The following is a 7091-nucleotide window of genomic DNA, read 5'->3' as shown; positions in this document are numbered from 1 at the left end:
GGAAAAAAACTACACAATTCTGTGTTCATTTAAATGGTATTAATAACCAGGCAGGAGGTATATAACAACAAGAACTGTTTGTCTTCTGTACAGCACAGTTACACGGCAGGCTTCTGCCCGATGCAGCACTCTCAGCTCTCACTGAAGGATGGTCCCTGGACCGCCACTATAAACCAAGGGCACCCGCAGCCGTCCTAGCTCTTCCCCATCTCCCTAGCAGAGGCAGAGGTATGGTCCGTACTCTATATCCCCCGGAGGGAAGAGTACAAGGGAAGGCCCTAATCTCAGGCTCCCTGTTGTGTGATCTGCCTTCCTCAATGGGAGAAGGATACTACTACATTTAGGGCGGTCCTGCCTTTAAGTACTGCCAGGAGGAGGGCACCAGGTCTGGCTCATGATTGGTCATGCCGTTCGCAATCCAGGGGGAGCATAAAGGGAAATATAACAAAAGAACAATCTAAGTGTAGACAATAAAACAATTGTGAATTCGCTATGTGATATGTCTTAGCTCATATGCACAGCCTACTCACAAGATGTAGATAAAAAACGGGCAATTGGAAACAATTTCTGGACGAGAAGAGGAACTCCTATTCCGGATGGGGTGAACACCTCCAATCTCAGCAACAGTGGTATATGTAAAGAAGGAAAAGTATTCATAGTGCAGACCAATCTTAAAAACATAACTTTTATAGGGCTTAAAAATGTACACTTAGAATAAAAACATTCAAATAATGCATGTATCACAACACTGTGACGGAAGAGAGTATGCTGTGGACATCTGGTTCACCCCCCACCTCCGGTCTGCAAACGGTGCCTCAGTGGTCAGCTCACTGCAGAGGCCACTCAGTCTGCACATTTAAGGAAAGCTGGCAGAGGGGAGTCTGCCTCCCCCCCCCCCCAGTCCCCACATCAGACCCACCTCAGAGCAACTCCAGCCAAGAGTGAAGATACGAGAGTGCCCCCCCTCTCTCCCCCCAACAAGTGACCACAGCAAATAGACATTGAACCCTAAAGCAAAGAATTAAACATTTTATACATTGCACACTTTGGTGGCCGCCGGTGATCTGTGACTGAGGGAAGAGAGGATAACCCAGAGTGATCTGTGGGAGACCCTACTGACAGAACATAAAACACAGACAGAGCTCAGTGCACATCCAGTGAAACTTATACACGGTACAGTGCCTAAATATATATGTATAGATATCTATTAAATAAAATGGACTGAACATCAAGCTACATAACACGTGCACTATCTGAACATCAAAACCTGAAACTAAGTGCTGAGCAGCCGGTCACATGGATGCCCCCTTCCCCCCCTCTCCCCTCCTCTCTCCCAACCTCCGACGAAAACTCTTAAGAACCAGGGTTTATGCACTTAGACCCATGCATTAGCAAAATGTCCAAGTGAGGGGATGCAACTGTGGTACTGAAATAAGCCCAGAAGAAGAACAAGATTTTCTCCGAGTTTCTATAACCTAACGCAGACAAATAAAGCATAAAAAGAAAGATTGAGGACTGATACACTCGCACACCCTCCAGCTGAGCGCCGGCGACATGGCTCCCCCCAGAAAGTCCGGTAAACCAGAAGCCTCCATGTTCTTCACGAAAAGAAGCGTTACGCCCTCACTAACAGGCAAAGGTAAAGCAGCAAAAGCCCTAGATCCAGAGGAAATGGACTCGGACTCCGATGCAGAGCTAAGCCCAGACATCAGAAATGAGCTAAAAGCCTGGGTTAAAGAAATAAAGCAGGCGTTCCACGAGGAGCTGCAAAGCGCAATGCAGAGCCTCCATACCAGGGTCGTGGAGGTGAAAGAACGGACAACAGGACTGGAGGTAGCTGTGGAGGAGGTCACCGAAAAGCAAGTGGAGACCGACGGAGAAATATCCCAAATAAAAGAACAGATTGCCCGACTCCAGGATGCCCAAGAAGAGGCAGAGAATAGATCTCGGAGGAACAATCTCAGAATCTGTAACATTCCAGAGTCAGTCCCCAATGAAGAAATCAAGCCCTACCTCAATAGACTATTCCAGAGTATCCTCCCTGTAGCTACCAACGCTAAGCTGGGACTGGACAGAGCCCACAGAATAACAGACCGAAAGAATTCGAAAACAGAGGGCCCAGAGATATAATTACAAGGCTCCACTATTATACCATCAAAGAGGAAATATTCAACAACGTCAGAAACCTAGACAAGATCACCTTTGAAAATGCAGAACTACAGATCTTCTCAGACCTCGCACCAACAACAATCGCCAAAAGACGCGAACTCAGAGAAATCACAAGCTACCTGAGATGTAAGGACGTCAGGTACAGGTGGGGCTTCCCCTTCCGCCTCCAAGCTTCACACAAGGGAAAACAAGCCACCTTAAGAACCCCAGAGGAAGGACCAGAATTCATGTCCAAGATGGGCCTAGAGATTCCAGAGGAATTAAAGAGCGGCACAACGAGGACACGCCCACAGCCGAGACGAGAAATGTGGTCCAGAGTGCCAAGGAACCCAAGATAACTTACCATGCCTCAAACACTGAGGCTTGGTAGCCTGAACTTGACAAAGCTCTGAGAGCATAGGAGAGACAGGCTCATCCCACTTGGTGCACCCACCCCGGACTTTCTATGCCGGTTCAAATAGAAGGTTGCGAGCAACGGGGGGCACGAGGGAGAGAAAAAGAGAGTAGAACAACTAAACACTTGATAGAAGCAGGAATAAGCCATTATTATTCCTCTAAAGACTTTGTTTAGCTTAACTAACAATGTAACCGTGTTCCATTTTACGTTATGATTGTTCCAAAAGTTTGACTGTTGTGTTTTATCTCTTTATATATGTGTTCTAGTTCCATTTTGTCTCACTAGAAAGGAACGTCACCCAACAAACCGGTCAACCGATGCGGGTCCAAGCAGAGACGCTGACTGTATACGTTCGCAACCTTTCAGACTGCAAGTACCACATTGCACCCCACACACCCTTCACTTTTTCTTGACTCTGCATGTCCCAAACACCCTAAAAGCAGAGTCATAGGCCCAAAGCAACAGAGGGCCCTACCCCATACCAGGTTAAAACCCCCCAAGGTTATTTTAGTTCTACCCCACACCCCCCATTCCATCCCAATCAATACACACTTGTATACACCTGAAGAGAGACAACCAAAAAACAAGCTAAAATAGGATCTAGGCAACCTGTAAACCCTCAAAGGACACCCAATAACAAAAAGATATCCGTAACGCTTACCTACGCAAGATATCTTACACAAGTACATGGCTAAATTACTAAAGCTAAACACCCAGAATGTAAAGGGACTAAACTCACCCATGAAAAGGAGACTATTGTTTAGGGATCTCAAAGCTAGGCAAAGCGACATACATATGATTCAGGAAACACATCTAAATAGAGAAGATACGGTCCGGTTAAAAGATAAAAATTTCCACCAAATCTTCCACTCACCAGCGATAGATTAAAAAAGCAGGAGTAGCCATCCTGATTAGAACCAGCGTCCCCTTTGAAGTAGAAAAAATAAAAAGAGATAAGATCGGCAGAATGCTAATTGTTTCAGGCAAACTGGGCACAGCTGAACTAACGCTAGTATGCCTATACGCCCCTAATACCGACCAGGAGAGCTTCATCAATGAGGCCTTAGACATAATAAACCAGAACAAGAAGGGCTACTTAATAATTGGAGGTGATCTTAACACAGTTATAGATTGAACTAAAGACAAGGCGAGACTCACGAGCAAAGAGCACCACTCGAGATTGAGGAGCTCAATTGCCCTTAAACAAAACATAAAAACGAGCGGGTTGGTCGACTCTTGGAGATTAATGAACCCCATAACCAAAGGATTTACCTTCTACTCAGCCCCACATAGGCAATACACCCGCATTGACTATATCCTTATGTCTCTAACTCTATTCATATATCTCCATCTCTCCTTTCTTCCCCACTTCTCAGTTCACATGAACTCCTTTCTTACCTGCATCCTCTGTCACCACACAACTATACACCCTGCACTAAAACACACCCCTAAAATTCATCCTCACACATTCTCTTTCTTTCCATGCTTCTCCTCCTTGCTTCTGGGGATATCTCTCCCAATCCTGGTCCGTGCCTTATTTCTACTTGCTCTCTTCCTCGCCTCCCACATGCAACTTCTACTCCTTCTTGTGTTAACCCCTCCAACCTCATACCCATCCCCTGCCACCCTCCCTCCTCTCTCCCTTTCTCCTGTGCCCTTTGGAATGCTCGCACCCTCTCTAACAAGTTCCTCTCTGTGCATTACTTCTTTCTCTCTCACTCCCTGCTTCTATTTGCTATAACTGACACCTGGCTCACTCAGTCTGACTGTGCTCTGGAAGCTGCCCTCTCCTACGGTGGCCTTTCCTTCTCCCACACTCCGTGCCCTGATTGCAGGGGTGGAGGCGTGGGGCTCCTGCTCTCCTCTCTCTGCCGTTACCGAACTCTTCCTATTCCCCCCTCTCTTGCTTTTCCCTCCTTTGAGGTTCACACAGTCCAGATCTTCTCTCCTCTCCCTGTCCACGTGGCGGTCATCTATCGCCCACCTACCTCTACTCATCCCCCTTCTGCTTTTCTCTCTCACGTTGAATCCTGGCTCTCTTTCTTTCTCTCCTCAGACTCCCCTGTTCTTCTCCTTGGGGAATTCAACTGCCACATTGATGACCCCCCCCCCCCTCCCTTGGGCTTCCCACTTTCTCTCTCTAACCTCTTCTTTTGGCCTTCAACAGTGGACTGAAGCCAGCACCCACAAGGATGGCCACTACTTAGATCTGGTTTTCACTAAAAACTTCTCTCTCTCCGATTTCTCAATTTCCCCTTTTCCTCTCTCTGACCATCACCTCATTTCATTCTCGCTTATCCCCTACTCCACCTCCGTCTACCCCCCCGGTTTTGCAGAAACCTGCGCTCTATTCACTTACCTGACTTTGAGTCCACTTTACACTCCTCCCTCTCCTCTCTCAGCTCTGCTACAGACCCTGACAACCTGGTCAGGAACTACAACTCTGCCTTGTCCTTCTCTCTTGATCTACATGCCCCGCTTTCTCTCTGCCGCACTCGCCCTTCTAACCCTAGACCCTGGTTAAATTCCCACACGCGCATGCTGCATTCCTCCACTCGTTCCTCGGAACGCCTCTGGAGGAAATCTCATACTCACGCAGACTTCCTTCACTACAAATTTATGCTATCCTGTTTCAACTCTGCCCTCTCGCAAGCTAAACAAGCCTACTTTTCTTCACTAATCAACAAGTCTAACCCACGCCGACTGTTCTCTGTCTTTGATACTCTACTCAAACCACCCTCAACTGCCTCTCCTTCCTCCATCTCTGCTCAGGACTTTGCTGACTATTTTAAGGAAAAGGTGGAATCCATACGTCAGAACATCCCCTCTTTTTCTTCCCATCCTACACCTCTTCCTAACTCTCCTCCTGCCTTCCTTGACTCTTTTTCCACTGTCTCAGAGGAGGATGTGTCGCTGTTGATCGCCTCTTCTCCCTCTACCACTTGCCCTCTTGACCCCATTCCCTCCCATCTCCTAAAACCTCTTGCTCCTACTATAATCCCTACGCTCACACACATTTTTAACTCCTCCTTCTGCTCTGGAACCTTTCCATCCTCCTTCAAACATGCAACAGTCATACCATTACTCAAAAACAGCAAGCTTGACCCTACCTGTCTTTCTAACTATCGACCTGTCTCCCTCCTGCCTTTTGCCTCTAAACTCCTTGAACGTCTTGTATTCTCTCACTTGCTCCATTTTCTCAACACCTATTCTCTCCTAGACCCTCTACAATCTGGCTCACTCCACGGAAACAGCCCTCACTAAAATAACTGACGACTTCCATGCTGCCAAAGACAGAGGTCATTACACTCTGCTCATTTTACTCGACCTCTCTGCAGCATTTGACACCGTGGACCATCCTCTTCTCCTTCACATTCTCCATACTCTTGGTATTCAGAACAAAGCTCTATCCTGGATCTCCTCTTACCTCTCCCATCGTACTTTCAGTGTCTCTTCTGCTAACACCTCCTCCTCCTCTATTGATCTCTCTTTGTTGGCTGGTACCCTAGGGTTCCTTCCTGGGACCTCTTCTCTTTTCTCTGTATACACTCTCTCTAGGTGACCTAATAACATCTTTTGGGTTTTATTATCACCTCTATGCTGACGTCACACAAATATACTTTTCAACACCCGACCTTACACCTGCTGTAGAAATCAAAGTTTCTGAATGTCTCTCTGCTATATCATCCTGGATGGCCCTCCGCCGCCTTAAACTCAACATGGCTAAAACAGAGCTCCTCATACTTCCTCCCAAACCTGGCCCTACTACCTCCTTCCACATTACTGTTGGAACTACGATCATTCACCCAGTAGCCCAAGCACCCTGCCTAGGGGTCACACTCGACTCCTCTCTCACATTCGCCCCTGACATTCAAAACATTTCTAAAACTTGTTGCTTTTTCCTCCGCAATATAACAAAGATACGCCCTTTCCTCTGTTGCTCGACTGCTAAAACTCTGACTCAGGCCCTCATTCTCTCCCGTCTTGATTACTGTAACCTCCTGCTGTCCGGCCTTCCTACCTCTCACCTGTCTCCCCTACAATCTATCCTAAACGCTGCTGCCAGAATCACTCAACTCTTTCCGAGATCTGTCTCAGCATATCCCCTCATGAAATCCCTCTCCTGGCTTCTGATCAAATCCCACATCTCACACTCCATTGTTCTCCTCACTTTTAAAGCTTTACACTCTTCTGCCCCTCCTTACATCTCAGCCCTAATTTCTCGTTATGCACCATCCAGACTCTTGCGTTCTTCTCAAGGATGTCTTCTTTCTACCCCCTTTGTATCTAAAGCCCTCTCCCACCTTAAACCTTTTTCACTAACTGCCCCACACCTCTGGAATGCCCTTCCCCTCAGTACCCGACTAGCACCCTCTCTATCCACCTTTAACCCAACTTAAGACGCACTTGCTTAAAGAAGCATATGAATAGCACTGTGGATATTCTGAACACATGATACATAAAGCTTGGCCCCTGCAGACGCACTTACCAGAACTCCCTCCTTCTGTCTCTGTACGTTCTCTAT

The sequence above is a fragment of the Ascaphus truei genome, unplaced genomic scaffold, assembly GCF_040206685.1.
Source record: "Ascaphus truei isolate aAscTru1 unplaced genomic scaffold, aAscTru1.hap1 HAP1_SCAFFOLD_359, whole genome shotgun sequence".
Taxonomy (NCBI): Eukaryota; Metazoa; Chordata; class Amphibia; order Anura; family Ascaphidae; genus Ascaphus; species Ascaphus truei.
The sequence above is the reverse complement of the archived record's forward strand: the minus strand, read 5'-3'. Positions refer to the sequence as shown.